This window comes from Canis lupus, chromosome 27 (assembly GCF_011100685.1).
Source record: "Canis lupus familiaris isolate Mischka breed German Shepherd chromosome 27, alternate assembly UU_Cfam_GSD_1.0, whole genome shotgun sequence".
In the NCBI taxonomy this organism is placed as follows: domain Eukaryota; kingdom Metazoa; phylum Chordata; class Mammalia; order Carnivora; family Canidae; genus Canis; species Canis lupus.
In genome coordinates this window covers 14,797,944-14,816,742 of record NC_049248.1, presented here as the reverse complement: position 1 = coordinate 14,816,742, position 18,799 = coordinate 14,797,944, and the positions used below count along the sequence as shown (strand labels likewise).

Below are 18,799 nucleotides of genomic sequence, written 5' to 3'. Positions count from 1 at the left end.
GGCAAAGAGGGAAAGTTTGACTTCTTCTTTGCCAATTTGAATGCCTTTAATGTCTTTTTGTTGCCTGATTGCTGAGGCTAGGACTTCCAGTACCATGTTGAATAGCACCCTTTTTGAACTCGGCCACAGTAACTTCTTGCAAGATACATCCACGAAGGCAAAAGAAACAAAAGCAAAAATGAACTATTGGGACTTCATCAAGATAAGAAGCTTTTGCACAGCAAAGGATACAGTCAACAAAACTCAAAGACAACCTACAGAATGGGAGAAGATATTTGCAAATGACGTATCAGATGAAGGGCTAATTTCCAAGATCTATAAAGAACTTATTAAACTCAACACCAAAGAAACAAACAATCCAATCATGAAATGGGCAAAAGACATGAACAGAAATCTCACAGAGGAAGACATAGACATGGCCAACAGGCACATGAGAAAATGCTCTGCATCACTTGCCATCAGGGAAATACAAATCAAAACCACAATGAGATACCACCTCACACCAGTGAGAATGGGGCAAATTAACAAGGCAGGAAACAACAAATGTTGGAGAAGATGCGGAGAAAAGGGAACCCTCTTACACTGTTGGTGGGAATGTGAACTCGTGCAGCCACTCTGGAAAACTGTGTGGAGGTTCCTCAAACAGTTAAAAATATACCTGCCCTACGACCCAGCAATTGCACTGCTGGGGATTTACCCCAAAGATACAGATGCAATGAAACGCCGGGACACCTGCACCCCGATGTTTCTAGCAGCAATGTCCACAATAGCCAAACTGTGGAAGGAGCCTCGGTGTCCATTGAAAGATGAATGGATAAAGAAGATGTGGTTTCTGTATACAATGGAATATTACTCAGCTATTAGAAATGACAAATACCCACCATTTGCTTCAACGTGGATGGAACTGGAGGGTATTATGCTGAGTGAAGTAAGTCAGTCGGAGAAGGACAAACATTATATGTTCTCATTCATTTGGGGAATATAAATAATAGTTAAAGGGAATATAAGGGAAGGGAGAAGAAATGTGTCGGAAATATCAGAAAGGGAGACAGAACGTAAAGACTGCTAACTCTGGGAAACGAACTAGGGGTGGTGGAAGGGGAGGAGGGCGGGGGGTGTGAGTGATTGGGTGACGGGCACTGGGGGTTATTCTGTATGTTGGTAAATTGAACACCAATAAAAAAATAATAATAATAAAAGAAAAAAAAAAAAAAAAAAGAAAGGGGGCGCAGAGAGATTTGACTGATTGCTAAAGATCACACAGCTAGCCAGCCCTGGGCCACTGTGGACACCAAGTGTTGTGTTGTTATTGTTATCATGTTGTTGGTTTCTTGTTCCAGCTCCAGTGCCCTTCTCTTTACAGGGAGCCCTCCATCAGTTTACCCATGCTAAATCCCCAAATCCCCAGCATGACATGCTTTCTAGTCCTCTAGCCTCTCCTACAGACCCCCCCCCCCTTTTTTTTGTTAACCTCTGGCTGCTATCCTCTTTATTCTCTACCCACTTGCAATTTTCCCAATTGTTCTGTCGTTTGTTTGTTTGTTTGTTTGTTTGTTTGTTTGTTTTTACCGGGAGGTTTTCCTTTTCTCAGTATCTCTACATATAGTCCAATAGACTAGCTCTCAGAGGGTAGTACCATGCCTTGTTAATCCTTCCATTCCTAGCAAATTTCACACTGCCTCAAAATCAAATGTTTTGAGGTTGGACAGTACGGGTAAATGAGTGGATTTATGTGGCAGATCTGTAGCAGAGCTCATGTTTTTGTGCCCAGCCGGACCCTCTACTTTGTCCACCCTGCCAGGTAGGGCAAACACGGCCCTCTAGCGCAGCCTTTGTTTCTACCACCCAAGCTTGCCTCCTCCCATTCTGTTCTCCCCATGTGATCCCCTGGTTGCTGCAAAAGCTGCATGTCCACACTGGCAGCATTCCTTCCTCCTTCTGAGAAAGCCTTAGCGAAGGAGCACAGCATCCAGGTAGTTCCCAAACCTAATCCAACAAAAGAGTGGGGAAACCATGAATAAATAAAACTAGAGCCTTTTCCATAGCTTTCCATTTGTGGATGCCAACTATATTACGTGAAGAGCTGACTCTTGACATTTTAAAGCTATAAAACATAAGTCGTTGAACCATATTTGTATATTTCATTTATGAGAGTGTGAAATCTCTTGAGAGGATCTAGTCAAGCCAAAATTACCAGCATCCATTAACCCCGATAGGGAGAGGATGCTGGCCAGCTGGCAGGAATGTGCTGAAATCCTGCCATCTTGTGGCCAACAGAGACATGGCGTTTGTTCTAAACTAAAACTCTTTGAGTGTGGAAAAATTTCACACGTGGCCTTTAGAATCCTTCTTCTTCACCACTGTGCAGGGTAAACGGGTCTGTTTCCTTCCAGCTCTGTCCTTTGATGTCCAGCATCTTTTCTGGGAAAAAAAAAAGATTTTACTCTTTCCAAATCTATATTTCTTCCATGGAAGGCGAGATCCTCAATCTACATAGTAAATTTTACAGCTAGAAGGTATATGGTAGGCCTTTTATTTCCCCAGAAACACATGAGGTAGTTGGTTTCTCTGAATCTTAGGAAACAAAAGCAGGCAATCATTATCTCATATGTGTTTTCCTTCACTCTCTCCCCTACCTCAGGGTCTGGTTGCACTCTCATTTGAACATATTTCCAAACACACAAATATTAGGCAGGATCCTAATACCTCTAGTAGACTTGAAAGTAAACAAAAGATTAAGTGATAAGATGGTAGGGTGCAGAAGAGCCAGATGGGACCACACTCCTGGATCTCAGCAGATGGGAAAGCCAGGCTTAGTAGGAATCTTCCTGCTGTTTTAATCTCCTTGTTTGTTCCAGCTCTGCCCCTAAATAGGAAGAACTTCTCCCTGCAAGCCACTGCCATGCACATGGAGAAAGTGAAGAGGGACCTGCTGATAAAACATCCCTGCCAGGAGGCAAAGTATAAGTAACCAGGTTCCAGCAAATACAGTGGGTCGGGCATATATTTATCATCATTTAATTAGAGATTTGGGTCACTTACACTGATACCCTAGAAACTGGAAATGAAAATGAGCTATTTATCCTATTTTTTAAAAAGTTTCTTTGTTTGTTTGTTTGTTTATTTATTTATTTATTTATTTATTTATTTATTTATTTATCAGAGATCGGGAGCACAAGCAGCAGAGGGAGCAGCAGAGGGAGAGAGAGAAGCAGACTCCCCACTAAGCAGGGAGCCTGATGTGGAGCTTGATCGCAGGACCCCAGGCTCATGAGCCAAGCCGAAGGCAGATGTTTAACTGACTGAGGCACCCAGGGACCTCTGCTAAATTCTTTTTTTAAGATTTTACGTATTTGAAGAGACAGCATGAGATGGGGGAAGAACAAAGAGAAAGAGAGAGATTGAGAGAGAGAGAGAGAGACAAGCAGACTCCCCACTGAGCAGGGAGCCAGACATGGGGCTGGATACTAGGATCCTGGGATCAGGACCTGAGCCAAAGGCAGATGCTTAACCAACTGAGCCACCCAAGTACCCCAATCCTGCTAATTTTAAAAACGACCTTATACCTGGTCAAAGGAATCAAAATCTTCCCAGGTGTTTCAAATGATTTAGTAGCAGTTTTTCATGTGTCTTTTCCATGCTTTTAAAAAGAAAGTCTTAAACGCAATTAGAGACAATTGTTTGGGGGAAAATTGTTGTCTTCTTCTTTTATAATTTATAGCAGTAAAAACATTCAGAAGTTAGGCAAAATCAGAACACCAGCGAAACATATTTTGTATGCAGGATCGTTTTTCTTGGTAAGAAGTCTAATTGCTGGTACTGGATGTACTTTATAATAATGACTCACTCTTGTGAATCATAATTCTGTAAACACCTGAGTTGATGTAAAACTTTCAAGAAAAAAAAAGTGTTTATGGCATTAGAAAGAGTATATTTTGTTACTTCTGAAGTGAGGCCCTGGGGCCTCTGTGTCAAGCATATTGGTGTTCTTGTGTAGATGGATTCCTGGGTCCCAGGAGCCAGCCCTCTGGGATCAGAACTTGGAATGTAGCCCTGGATGCTGCATTTTGAAAAATCAGGTCAGGTGATTCTTTTGCTCACCAATATTTGCGAACCCATGCTCTAGAATAGTAGATATAAACTTTCTAGAGATTGTTAAAAATATATATGTTTTTTAAAATGATGGCTGGTCCTACCCCCCTGAGATTCTGAATTAATTGGCCTGGAATATGGCATAGACATCCAGATTTTTTAAAGTTCCCAATGATTGTAACATGCAACCAAGATAGACAACCCATGCTCCGGGACAGAGACTGGCAATTTTCTGTCAGATAGTAAATATTTTAGGCTTTACAGGCCATAAAGTCTCTACTATAGCTATTCCACTCTGCTGCTGCAGCTTGAAAACAGCCATAGATCATATGTAAACAAATGGGTGTGGATTGTGTTCCAGTAAAATGTTATTTACAATAACAGGGGGTGGGCTGGATTTAGCCTGCCAGCTGGAGTTCACTGACCACTGGTGTCAACTTAAAGCATACGCTTGAGACCCAGCTCAAGCCTACTGAATCAGACTATACATTTTATCATCTGCATGTACATTAAAGTTTGGGGAAGCATTGCCTTAGAAAACAACATGGTGTAGTGAGGATATGGTAGTCACACCCTGTACCACAGTCATGGCAGGTATTTTAACAAGTCATGGCACCCTCTTCAGTAATGTCTACAGATGACTTCAGAATCATTCTTAACACAATATTCCAAGCAGTATCACTTATCAGCTACATAATATGGGACATGGCAGTTAATTTTCCTGTTTATTCATCTAGTAAATGAGAAAGTCTAGAAAATTTCTAAGCTCTTCCCCCCCCATGTTCTATAATTCTTATTAAATATGGAATAAATAATTGACAAAATTAACAAAAAAATTAAACTAGTTGAAATAGAAGCCAGAAGATATTATTTAAGTATTCTAGTGGAATATCAGGGGAAATTAGAATGTTTGGAATAGAAGGTGAAGTATAACTCCGATCTCCTAGAAAATAACACTTTTCTGTCAGGAAGGAAATAAAAGAGGATTGAAGTCATTTTTTTTTTAAATATCAAAAAAGAGCTATTTAAATGGATTAAAGAGAAGAGGAAAATGTATATATAGGTGAAAGTACACATTCCCCAGAAATAAAGATGGAATTTGAATGCATTAATTTAACTTTAAAAGGGATGTTTTAACCCCTTTAATATGAAAGAAATCCACTGCTTCCACATTAAAGGATAACTGTTATGAAGTTCATTGATTTATGGCTCCGTAAGCAAGCACATTCCCTGCTCTTCAACTGTTTGGATTAGAAACCAGACTACACAACACGCCTTTCAGTTTTAGTTTATTTTGACCTAGGTCAAGGCTGTGTGGTGATTCCAGGCAGAGTAAGGTTTGAAGAACCAACATGTGTGCTCCAAGCTTCGGGCTAAATGTTCAGATTTAGGTGGGGCCTGTCTTACAACTGCTCTGACTTGCACAGGATGGAGTATAGACATGAAAGGACCTTTTAGTCAAAATAGGATTATTACTTGAACTCTTCCTCTGCCATTTACTATTGCTTTGACTTGGGCCGAGTTGCTCACCATCTTGAATCTTCTGCTTCCTCAGCTGTAAAATAATGACATGACTTAGGATTACTGTGAGCATTAAAAAGAACACAGAAGATATGTGTACATAGTCATAATTATTAGCTCTCTTCTTAGGCCTCTTTTTTTCAGTTTTTCAGAGAAATGAAACTTTTTTTTTCCTGGTGGGTATCTAATGATGAATATATCATTTATACAAATTTGTAAATCCAGCAATGGTGTAAAGAAACCATAATGCCTACAAGTAATGGCTTAATGAATGAACCAAACTGTAAAGTACACCTTCATTATTTGGCTCTTTTATTCCTCCTTCACTTTCCCTTTTGCTTCTGGCTTCTCTGAGTAGAAGGGAGAGTGAGTGGTGTTTCCAGAAAAAGGCAACTAATGTCTTCAACTATTGACGCCCTCTGTGTCTCAAATATCTAAGAGTTGCTTTGATGAATGTTTTGAAGACTCTGTGCCCCTCATACACAATTCCAAGTACACAGTCCCTAAGGAATCTCACTGAGGTGATGCACACTCTGTAGGTCCTAGGCTGCAGCAGGATGCTCTCTGCCTCTCTTTGGTATTGTCTCATTGAAGCAGGATGCTCTTTTGACTGGGATCCTCTTTATCCTCCAAGATATCTCATTGGTCCATGGGAAAATACGACCTTCTTGTCTTGACAAATGGTTGAAGGGCAGTTTGACCATCTACCACCCCTCTTGTATTTCCTGTCTTCACAAAGTGTCCACTGATGTCCTGCCTTCAGACTTCTCTAGGCAAGATAGAGGCATCATTCTTTGTTCACCCGTAACTGAGGGGTGATGTGCCAATTTATCCCAAGAGCTCTCTCACTAAGGTCCACGCTCGTGTTAAAAGAAACAAGCCTGAAATTTTTGCAGTTGGAGACTTAATTATCCCCCTTCTCTACAGTAATTCTCCTCATTGAATTGTGATGGTGTTGGGGGTGTTCCTCTCCTCAGAGGAAAATGGATGACAATAACATTCACTCAGCATATCTTTCCAGTGATATTTCTCTAAGTCCACGTGGCATTTATGATGGAGCTGACTCTACCCCTGACCACAGGGAGATGTGAACCAGACTCACCAATAAGGGCCTTATATTCCCTGGATACAGTGATTGGTTGAGGGATGAAGCACTATGCTAACCTAGGGCCATCAGAATAGAAAGAATCCCAGAATTTTGCCTGGTGTACTAAAAGGAATACTCTATTGGTAGTCATCTTGCTACAATGCAGACAAAAAGCATATGAGAAAAGAGACTCTTAACACATACTTCTATGGTAGCACTGACTGAATTTATTGAGATTTTATCTAGGTACATGTTTGCTTCCCGGAAGAGACTGGAAACACATTGAGGAACTTGTCTAATTCATCTTTGTATGCCCCAGTGACCCACAGAGTGCTTGCCATTTGTTGGGAATTCAACATATATTCAAATAAAAATGTTTACATCTAAAATAGGATTTGAGTAGCACCAAAGTGCCCTACTTTTTCAAAAGTGTTATCTTTGGGGTCACTCTTCTAAAGCAAAGGACATGCTTGCTACCCAAAAGATAATAAAGATGTAGAGGAGGGATAGTTATTTATATTAATCTCAGTTTAGACAAGCCTATGGGACAATTTTAGAGGGACATAGACTGTTATGACTACCATCATTCTTCCTCCTGCCAGCGAAGTGAGAGCTCCTAAAAGACAGCTAGATCTCGATAACTTTTCCTACTCAGGAGTTGGTGAACAGTATGGAAAAGGCTAATATCCTACTTCTTTGAATGCAGAGTCATTGACAAATCTGAAAATCCTTTCTTCATCAGCCATAACACATACAGTGATATTGATGAATGCAATGAATCTTATTTGTTACCCATACCCTAGACAAGTCTTTTAAATGGTGAAGTAGAGGAAAAGGTTTTGTATATAAGTTATAAGACCCTGCACACTTGCAGTGACATCAAAGAGTTCCAGGTCACATGAAAACAGAAGTCTAGAGATTATGCTTCTGACCTGACATTATATTGAAGGACTTAACTTGGCTTTTCCAACTGCATAGTGAGTGCAGGTGGACACATGTGGCAAATACAGAGATCAGAATGCGTCAGAGAGCTGAAGCATTGAGAGAGCTGAAAGCAAACTTTCTAAGACAATAGGCAAAGCAAGAGGTCAGCACTTCCTGGAGTCTCTTGGAGGAAGCAAAGCCTTAGCAAACTCTTAATGATGAAGTCTTGAAGCAATTAAAATTTTATATACTGAGAGCCTTTTACAAAGTGTGACAAAGGTTCTGATACAAGAAAATGGCATCACAACACAGACCAGATGAAGATGGCATAAGAAACCTGAAGAAATTCAGTATCACTCAGAGAGCAAAGGAAAAAAGTCAAATTACTGAGGAATTAACTGAGATTTTCTCTCTGCCTCATTATATTTTTACTCATTTCTGAATTATTAGGAGCAGACTATTTCAGAACATCACTATATATATCATTAATATATTTATAGTTTAGCCATTAATATAACATAAAATAATTAAGTCAATGTGCATTTTTTTAACACTGACTCCATGAAAAGCCTTTTAGTAATGAGGCCCTTTGAAAAAAGCAGAACTTGCAGAAGTAGGAGAGTGAAAACACATATATGCTGGACTGTTTACTCTTTGCTCCACTATTAAAATCTAGCTCTAATACCAGCATACATGAAATTAACATCTAATGGAATATTCGTATAGCAAAGTTTATATCCTAGGTGAGGATTTAGGTATGTATTAGTTTTGTTTTGCTGCTGTAGCAATTTACCACAAACTCGGTGGCATAAAACAATATGATTGATTATCTTACCATTTTCCAGATTAGAAGGCTGGCATAGGTCTCACTGGACTCAAATCAAGGTGTCTGCAGGGCTACTATGTTCCTTTCTGAGAACTCTTGGGGATAATCTGTTTTCTTGCCTTTTCCACTGTTTAGAAGCTGACCTCACTCCTGGACTCCTGGACTCCTGGTCTCCTTCCTCCTTCTTCAAAGCTGGCAAAGCTAGGCTGAGTCCTGCTCATGTTAACATCTCTCTGGTTTTCTCTTCTAATTCTCTCTTCCATTTTTAAGGACAATGCGATTACATTAAGTCCACCTGGATAATCCAGGATAATCTTCCTATTTTATGGTCAATTGATGAGCCACCTTAATTCCCCTTTGCCATGTAATATGCTATATTCACAGATTCCAGGAGTTAGGATGCAGACATTAATTTGGGAACCAAAATGCCATAATGTGTTTTTACATTTTATATTTTCATGAGCTTCAAATATGTGAAAATTATACAGACCAGCTTCTTCATTCTGAATGTAGTTGGGATTTTTTTGTTTTCGTATTTTTTTAAAATTTTTTCTTATTTATTTATGATAGTCACACAGAGAGATAGAGAGAGACAGAGAAACAGGCAGAGAGAGAAGCAGGCTCCATGCACTGGGAGCCCGACGTGGGATCCGATCCCGGGTCTCCAGGATCACGCCCTGGGCCAAATGCAGGCGCTAAACCGCTGCGCCACCCAGGGATCCCTGTTTTCGTATTTTTAAGATTAGTAGGTGACATTCCTTAAAATGGCAGATACGATGGCAGGCCTCTGGAGATCTAGTAAAAGATTCTATTGCCTCTTTAGATGTACCCCAGCTCACCCAATGTTAATTATCTTTTTAGAAAATATAATTTGTCTTAGTTAATTATACACAAGATCAAGATTTTTTTAAAAGATTTTATTTATTCATGAGAGAGGCAGAGACATAGGCAGAGGGAGAAGAAGGCTTCCTGAGGGGAGCCCGATGCTGGTTTGATCCCAGGACCCCAGAATCACATTCTGAGCCAAAGGTAGAAGCTCAACCACTGAGCCACCTAGGTGCCCCAAGATCAAAATTCTTAAATTACGTTTATAAAATACACAATATAATGTTTGTGGAAAATGATATTTTAAAAACATAGTGCCTGAATATTTTTTCTCATCTGACATAACATTTGACAAGTTAAGGAAAAGGATAAAATAGAAAAGTTAACAACAAATTTAAAAAAAAATAATAGACTTTAAAAATTCTCTTTTATAAGTATATAATCATTCTCATGCAAAAGAAGGGAAATTCCATTACCTTATTTCTTATTCTAGTCAGAGTACACAGCAGGGTGGCTTCCAGCATAGAATAGACAAACAGAATCATTGTTGATCAAAGATCCAAGGAGAAAATCATCTTATTCAAGCTACAAAAATTGTTGATTTATAAATTGTGCTCAACATTCTTTTTTGCACTTCTATTTAACTCTACACACATTTTGAACACTGACTCTATGCAGTCTTTTGGTAAGGAAGCACTTTAGAGGAAACAAAGCTCACAGATAGTAGGTGAGGCAGACATACATAAGTAATTTTGATATGAACCACCGCCTGTGATAAATAGTGTGACAGAAATAAAAATTCCACTAGAACACAAGATCTATGAAGGCAGAAGTTTTAACTCCAAAGCCAAGAACTATGCTCTGTAATTTGAAAAGAATGTACTATGGGAACATACACAAGGAAAATAAAATTTCATAAAACATAAAGGTAAAAGGGGAAGGGCTTTAGATGCCATGATTTCCATAAGTTTCCTACCTTAATATTTAAGATAGACAATAGCGTCATTAAATGGGGTCTCATGCCTCCATCCTTGCTTCACTTCTCAAAATGTTATTACCCATCCTTAACACTAGGTGACACTACAAATGCAGGCATTGGCATACTTTTCCGATTGACGCCTACCCATTTAGAATGGCATTAATTTCCTATTCCTTGGGACTTTATCCCAGTTAGCCTGAGCTAGAGGAAGGAAATTACCGAAGGGAGTAACACAGGTGGGGAATAGTACAAGAATAGAAGTTCTATCTAATACTTGGGCTTTAATCAATATTTCTTTGGTTCAAGTTACCATTTGAAAATTAAATTTTCTTAAGACTTTCAATTAACTTTATAGATTTATTTTTAACATAGAGTAGTTTAGGGAAAATGCTATTTTGAATTTAAATATCAGATAAAACTATTTTTAAAACATCTAACATCATTATATATTTAATCAAATTGCCTTGGGTATGCTAAACTACAATGGCAATTTTAATATATCTGGATTAACTCAAATATTTCATCTCCTAAGACACAAACAGGTTTTATTTTAAATACCCAAATATAGATCTAGCAACATCTTGCTAATCACTGAACTTGTAAATCAAATAAATCAGACTTACAAACATCATAGATCAAATTCTAAGCATGTCAAAATAGCTTGAGACCCGGACCACACACACAGCATCATAATGATTCCCTCCTATCTGGAGCAAGCCAAGTAAAGTTGTTGTGGGCTCCTTTGCATGGTCACAGTTCGGGCTTTCATGTGAGCAAGAGCTTTCTAAAACTATTTTTTCAGGGCACCTGGCTGGGTCAGTGGTTGAGCATCTGCCTTTGCCTCAGGTCATGATCCTGGGGTCCTGGGATCAAGTCCTGCATCAGGCTCTCTGCTAGAAGTCTGCTTTTCCCTCTGCCCATGCTCTGCCTCTCTCTCTCTCTCTCTCTCTGTCTGTCTTTCATGAATAAATAAATAAAATCTTTTAAAAATAAAAATAAAAAAATCATTTTTCCTTTGAAAATAACTAGTTACTTAAATTTATATGATTCCCACCTCATCCTTTGCCCTAAGTAGCTGGTCCCTTAAATTGAAATGGGATTTTTGGGTCCTCATATTTATAAGCCTTCTCTGTAAGTATTATGCAATATCCTCATGAGGTCTAGTATGTCCTGATGGAATTGAGAACCTCTTCCTTACGCTGGGATTGGGATTAAACCCTTTTTGCTTTCATAATTTATGTGCCTCAATTCCCCACTTTCCATTGATACCAACTTGGTACCTTTGTTTCTTGGAGAGAAAAAGCAAGCACCTCCATCTCCAGTAGAGTTCCCAACACTAGACACTGGAGTTAAGATATGTAAGTTTGAGCCTTTGATGAAACTTGTGCCAGACATCAAGTCTCAGCAATTGGTCATGGAATATGAGGACAGCCAAATGAATTCCTCTAAGTTATGACTCATTTCTTTCACTTCCAAGTTGTCTATTTGCCCACCATAACCAGAAGTGTCAGAGAGTTTTATCTGACACCAAAAGTACCAGATACTGACAGGCTCAGTTCTCTAGTTTTACACAGAAGGAATTCTGAGGTTTTTCTGTTGACTTGTCCAAGGTCAAGAAGCTGGGCAAGAGCAGAGCAGAGAGAAGAACCCAAGATCTTCTTCTTTCTTTGGAGTTCCACTGCATTTGATGCCGTTTATGAGGAAACCTTTGTCTTGTGAGTTGTAGAATGTAGGGAGTCATTTCATTCAATCCACTTACTTTAGAAAAGAATTTGTGACCCCAAGATCACAAAACTAGTGACCTTAGAGATAAGGTCTTAGAGATAAGAGATAATAAGACTAGCCAGTCTTATTTTATAGACTTCAGTGACGGCTACTTTTTTTTGAATAAGGGTCCACATGTGGGGACTGAAATTGCCGTTCTTCCATGTACACCAAGAGTCTTTTAAGGAAGGTATTGCTAACTAAGTTAACAGACGAGACAACCAAGACTAAGATGTGAAGCAGATTCTTGAAGATTTAAAAAAAAAAAAAAGTCGGGAATGAATTTTAGAAACGCTTGCTACCAAACCAGGGTTACTTCTTTGGCACTGGAAGGCCTCTTCACAGCTAGCATTTTTGTTTAGGTTTAGCTTTCACCTGCTTTTTAAGAAAATATGTAACTTACTAGGATTTTAGAGTTCAGTAAGAGTTAATTTCAAAATTGCTTTTTATTTAGGTGTATTACTGATTTTAACTCGAATTTCAAATAACTGTTGCTCAGTGAGTTGTAGGACATAGGGTTCTATATGGAACCCTACAAAAATGGTTTCTGTTTATCTCCTTATAGACAGAGTGTGGAATAATTGGGGGGGTCCTAATACTTCTGGAAATCCTTTGTCTTAGGGATTCAGCCTCTGCAATTGACAGTGTGTTATGTCAGGAGCCCAGAGATAGATGGTCCCAGGCTCATGCAGCAGTCCATGGTATGTTTGCATTTGTCCTCATGCTTACGGTTCAGAGTGGAAGGCAACACCTGCCAGCATCTCAACTGCACTCCATACAAGGAGAGGGTCCCTATGTTTCAAGAAAACAAAAGTGCTCCAAGGATTCCCCACCCAGCAGACTTCTACTTACGTCTCTCTCCACTCACAGGAGGTCACCCTTAGGCAGAATGATATTAGGGAGAAGAGGATTGTGGCTAAGTATTGTCTCAGATGACCCACTGAAGGTGAATACCAAAAAAAACCACTGGAATTTAGAGGAAGAGTGGCAAGGGATGAAAATCCAATGACAAGTCTTGAAAAACATAAGCCTGTTTCTATCCGCAGGATTTCAGCAGAGCCAGGAAATACTTCAGGGGCTCCCATCCTTCAGAGCAAGCAGTATGCCAAGTTGGGTGAAGAGCTAAACCCACAAAGTGGGATAGTCTACATCTGTCTCACATAGGGATTAGTTCTAAAGTATGCAAACTTTCTCCTGAAAATCCTTTAGAAATGAATTAATGACTGATATATTGATTCTCAGTAACTTCGATGTAGCAAATCTCTCCTTCAAGTTAGGGGACAGACCTCCATTTTTTGATGGATCCCCAGATGGAATAGTTGACTTTCATTTCTGCACATTGTTTTACAAAAAAATTACAACCTTTAAAATTACAATTGCACTCAAGTATTTCAAATGACGAATAGCACATGTGCAGCAGACACTTCTTACTCCTTACCAGATACCAGTTTTCTTCTTTCTCCTCACACGGAATCTCATTGCTACTGTCATTGTATTTATATGTTCTCAGGCTGTGCAATTAGGGGAGGGCAAGTGACTCCTTCCTGCCTAAATACTGAAGCCATTCAGTGGAACTCCCCCCGAAATGGAAAAAACCCAGATTTTTAATGTGTGTAATAGAATTAGAAAAATACACAATACACATATTCAGTATAATAAGTGATTATGAAGCAACTATCTGGGTGACCATATCTATCTGATTTTTAACATTTTGTCTGGAATAGTCATTCATGTTCTTGTATAAGGCTAAAAAAAATGTAGTTCATTTCTTTTCATTGTTGCAAGGTGTTCCATTGTATGAATATACCCTGATGTGTTTATTTATTTTTCTGTCCTTATCTATATCTGGCTTGTTTCTCATTTTCCTTGTTACTCATTTTTATGTGTGTATCCTGGTACATGGAAATCATTATACGCACTGATTAACCACTTTGGTATATACAGTGGAATTGCCAGGTTAAGGAGTTATGTACATTTAATTTTATTAGATGATATCAAATCATTGTCCCAAACTGTTTATTTTTTATTTTATTTTTTATAAATTTTTATTTATTTATGATAGTCACACACAGATAGAGAGAGAGAGGCAGAGACACAGGCAGAGGGAGAAGCAGCCTCCATGCACCGGGAGCCCGACGTGGGATTCGATCCCGGGTCTCCAGGATCGCGCCCTGGGCCAAAGGCAGGCGCCAAACCGCTGCGCCACCCAGGGATCCCCCAAACTGTTTTAAAAGCGGTTGTCAGCAATATTGTAAGATAGTCCTATTGATCTATATTCTTAATGTCAACTGGCACTGTTGTGTTATTGCCAGTCTAGTCGATTCATAGAAATAGATCAGCATTATTTTAATTTTCGTAATTGTTAATTCCATCACATTTTCCTAGGTTTTTTGAGCACATATTTGTTTGCTAGGGTTACTCCAGTAAAGTTCCACAACCTTAATAGGTTAAGGAGAAATTTATTGTCTGATGGTTCTGGAGGCTAGAAGTCTGAGATCAAGGATCAACAGGGTTGATTCTTTCTGAGAGTCCTGAAAGAGAATCTGTTCCATGACTATCTCTCTTCTTCTAGTGGTTTGCTGGCAAATCTTTGGCATTCCTTACCTTACATTCCTTCATGAGGATGAATCACACACCATCTGCCTTGATGTTCACATCATATTCTCCTTGTGTGTCTCTGTCTCCACATTTCCCACCCTACTACAGTAGGATCTCCTCTTAACTAATTACATATGCAACAACCTTATTTCCCAATAAAGTAGCATTCTGAAGTAATAAAGGTTTGTACTTCAACGTGTGAATTTTGGGGAGACATGATTCAACATACAACAGGCCACTTGGACTTCCTCTTGTGTAAAGAACTATTTAAGTCTCCCTCGATCATTTTTCTTTTAAGTGGTCTTCTACTTATTATTGATTTGTGGAATTTGTGTGAGTATGGAAGATCAAAATGTGTTGTGAACATAACTTCCCTTTTTGTGAATTATCTTTTAACTCTCTCTAGAATTTTTAATGGACAGGATATTTTTAATTTGCGTGTGGTTGAACTTATAGATCTTTCCTTTATACTTCATGACTTTTGTATATTGTTTAAGAAATATTCCCCTACCCTGTCTTAATGAAGATATTTTGTTACATTATCTCCTAAAAACTTATAGGTTTGCCTTTTACTTTTAGGTTCTTTATCTACCTGGATGTCTTTTTTTTTTTTTTTTTTTTAATTTATGTGGCCAGCTACCTGTCCCAGTTCCATTTGTTGAAATGCTTACCAATTCCCCATTGACATATTTTGCCATCCCCATCATGGATCACATCCATATGTATGTGGGCCTGTTATGAACTCATGATCTGTTTCACTGGTCTATGTTGTTTATCTCTGTGCTAAAGGAACATGATCTTTATTACTATAGGTTCGAATAAATCATGGTTTCTGGTAGAGGTTCTTTCTTGTTCAATATTTTTTTCTTTCTTTCTTTCTTTCTTTCTTTCTTTCTTTCTTTCTTTCTTTCTTTCTTTTTTTTTTTTTAGAGTGTCTTGCCTATTCTGGGTTCTTTTCATACAGATTTTAGAATAGAATTACAAGGAATGTATGGATCAATTTTGATAAAATTTATATCTGTAAAATATTGTGTCCATAAATCTAGCATATCTCTCTTTGCATTTTGTTTTTTTAAAATATCTCAGGCACCTGAGTGGCTCAGTCAGTTAAGTGTCTGCTTTCGGCTCAGGTCATGATCCCAGGGTCCTGGTATCAAGTCCATAATCAGGTTCCTGCACACTTTTTTAAAAAGATCTTTTATTTATTTATTTGAGAGAGAGAGAGAGAGAGAGCAGAGAGAGCAAAAGCAGGGAGAGGGGCAGGCTCCCCACTGAGCAGGGAACTCTATGCAGGGCTGGATCCCCAGAGTCCTGGGATGGAAGCAGATACTTAACCAACTAAGCCACCCAGGCACCCTTATTTTCACTTTTTTAAAATGGCTTGGTCTTTCTGTGTTCTAAGAAAACATTGCCTAATTCCAGGTTACAAAAATTTTCTCCTGTATTTCTAGAAATTTTATACCTTCAAGTTCTCCATTTCAGTCGATGATCCTTTTCAAAATAGTTTTTGTATTCAATATAAGGATCACAGCTGATATTTTTGCATTCTATTTTCAGGTGATTCAGTGACATTTATTGAATTATCTTGACACTTGTTGAAAATCATTTGAATACATATGTGTGGGTATATTCTGGGCTTTCTAATTGTTTCATTTTTCCATACATCTGTCCTTTGAACAATATCATTCTGTCTTGATTACTGCAGATTTTTATATTAGGTATTGAAATTAGTTAGCAGGGGTTCTTCAAATATATTTCTTTTCAAATGTTATTTAAACTATTCTAGGTTCTTCGCTTACCCAAAGGGATTTTTGCATCTGTTTGGATTTGGATTTTGATTGTATTGAATTCATATAACAATTTAAGGAGAATAAACATTATAACAACATACAGTCCTTTAATCCTTGAACACCCTATACCTCCCTATTTATGTAGATCATTAATTTCTCTCATCCATATTTTTTCATTTTCAGCAAACAAATCACATTTAACTATGAGCCACCAAGTTACAGTGTGACCTGAGCTGTCCTTCATGAATGGGTATTATTTGACCTACCAAGTCATAAAGTTGGGCTACAGAGTTAGGCTCCATCATCAAATGGAAGTGCTGAATGTATGATTGGGCCTGAGTAAGCCATATGAAGAAGTGCCTCAAATGCCTATGGTCTCTATTCATGCTCCATTGCCTTCTCTCTCCCAGCCTGCACCTGTGGCTTCATACTTCATAGGGGGTTCCCTACCACCAGATGACAGAGGAAGAGAAGACCTCAGTCTGGCTTACAGATGGTTCTGCATGATGTGCCAGCCCTCAACTTCCTCTCTGAGACATCCCTAAAAGACAACCATAAGGAGAAATCTCCCCAGTGGGCAGATTTTTAAGCAGCGCACCTGGTTATTCACTTTGTTTAGAAGGAAAAATGGCCAGATATGCAATTATAAACTAATTTGTGAATTTTGGCCAATAAGTTGGCTGGATGGTCAGGGGCTTGGAAGGAACATGAATTGGAAAATTGGTAACAAAGAAATTTGAAGAGAGGTGTGTGGATAGATCTTTCTGAATGGGCAAAAAAATGTGGAGATATTTGTGTCTCCTGGGAATGTTCACCAAAGGGTGACCTCAGGATAGGAGGATTTTAATAATCAAGAGGATGATTTTAATCATCTATTTTGTGAATACCAGTCAACTTCTTTCCCCAGCACCTCTCCTTATCACATGGTGATCTTATGAACAATGTGGCCCTGTATAGGCTCAGCAGTATGGACTTCCACTCACCAAAGCCTCACTATAGCTGCCACTGAGTGCCCAATCTGCCAACAGCAAAGACCAACACAACTGCCAATACAACACAATTCCTCAGGGTGACGAGCCAGCTACTGGTGGCAGATTACTTACATTAGACTGATTCCATAGTGGAAGGGACAGCATTTTGTTCTTACTGGAATAGACATTTCTTCTAGATATGGATTTGCCTTCCTTGCATATGATGCTTCTGCCAAAACTACCATTCATGGACTTATAGAATGCCTTATTCACTATCATAGTATTCCACACAGCATTGCCTCTAAGTAACTCACTTCACAGAGAAAGAAGCGCTATAATGGGCTCATGCTTGTAGAATTGACTATTCTTACCATATTCCATATTCTCCACCATCCGGAAGCAGCAAGCTTGATAGAATGTGAAATGATCTTTTGAAACTCATTTATTGTGTAAAATACATGGAAATTCCCTGCAGGGCTGGGGTACAGTTCTGCAGTAGGGTTGTGTGTGCTCTGAAATCAGTATTCTATAGGTAATGCTGTTTCCCAGATAGCCTGGATGCTATCTATGAGCAGGAGGAATCAAGGAATCAAGGAGGTAGATGCAGGGTACTACTACTCACTACTACCACCTGGTGGTGATCTTGGGAAACCGTGATACACTTCTAATTGTTTTTCTTCAAAGAACTTCTAGTTCTATTATTTTTCTTTTTAAAATTTCATTGCGTTCTGCTCTTATTTTTATTATTCCCTTCTGTATTTTGCTTTTGGTTTAATTTTCTCTTCTTTCTTTCTTGTTTCTTAAAAGCTTATACTGCTATTTCAAAAACATTCTTGTTTTCTAAAATAAGGCATTTAATGTTATATAAATTTCCATTTAATCCACTGCTTTAGGAGTGTCTCATATGTTATGTTTTCATTTTCATTCATGGCAAAATATTTTTAAAATTCCATTGCTGCTTGCTCTTTCACCAATGGGTTGTTTAGAAGTGTATTCTTTAGCTCCACATATTTGGGCATTATCAGGTTTCTTTCTGTTATTGATTTCTATGGTAATTCTATTTAGTCAGATAACATGTCAGGAAACCTAACCTGATTTCAATTATCTTAAATGTGTTTGTGTTTATAGTATGCCTCAGAACATAGTCTTTCTTGGCAAGAGCTTTATGGGTATTTGCAAAGAGTAAGTATTTAGGTGATGTTGGGTAGAGTGGTCTGTAAGTATTAATTAGGTCAAATCATTGATGGTGCTATTTTGGTTTTATGTCATTACTCAGTTATTGTCTATTTATTCTCTAAGTTACTAAAATAGGAGTGTTGAGACCTCCAAAAATAATTATGAATTTTTCGATTTCTCTTTATAATTCTATCAGTCTTTGCTTTGTGCATTTTGAAACTGTGTGGCTTGATACATACACACAGA

General features: G+C 38.5%; 1 long non-coding RNA gene across 1 annotated transcript; it reads right to left on the bottom strand.

Moving 5' to 3' along the window:
• Positions 1-2,118: 2,118 nt before the first annotated feature.
• Positions 2,119-14,735, bottom strand: LOC111092826. Its single transcript, XR_005379638.1, has 2 exons — positions 14,623-14,735; positions 2,119-2,421 (listed from the first exon to the last, which is right to left on the bottom strand). It is a non-coding gene; the product is annotated as an uncharacterized LOC111092826 (long non-coding RNA).
• Between the last annotated feature and the right edge of the window lie 4,064 nt (positions 14,736-18,799).